Raw genomic sequence first — 239 nt, 5'->3', positions numbered from 1 at the left:
TTATACAAGAAACATATGGAAGTAATGTAACAAATATGTACAAATGTATTTCATCAAAACGTAAATCTAAATACATATCAGAGACTGAAAACTAGTAAGGATTTCATCAATCCTGTTTTCTGAAGTTCCTCTGAAGGAGAATTATTATGGAGAGTAATGTATAATTAAAACACATAGAAAGTGAACATGTTAGTATGGTCACAAGATGAAGCGTTGATGGTTAGAAAGTTACAGTTATT

Source organism: Bos taurus, chromosome 18 (assembly GCF_002263795.3).
Source record: "Bos taurus isolate L1 Dominette 01449 registration number 42190680 breed Hereford chromosome 18, ARS-UCD2.0, whole genome shotgun sequence".
NCBI classification, from domain to species: Eukaryota; Metazoa; Chordata; class Mammalia; order Artiodactyla; family Bovidae; genus Bos; species Bos taurus.
The sequence above is the reverse complement of the archived record's forward strand: the minus strand, read 5'-3'. Positions refer to the sequence as shown.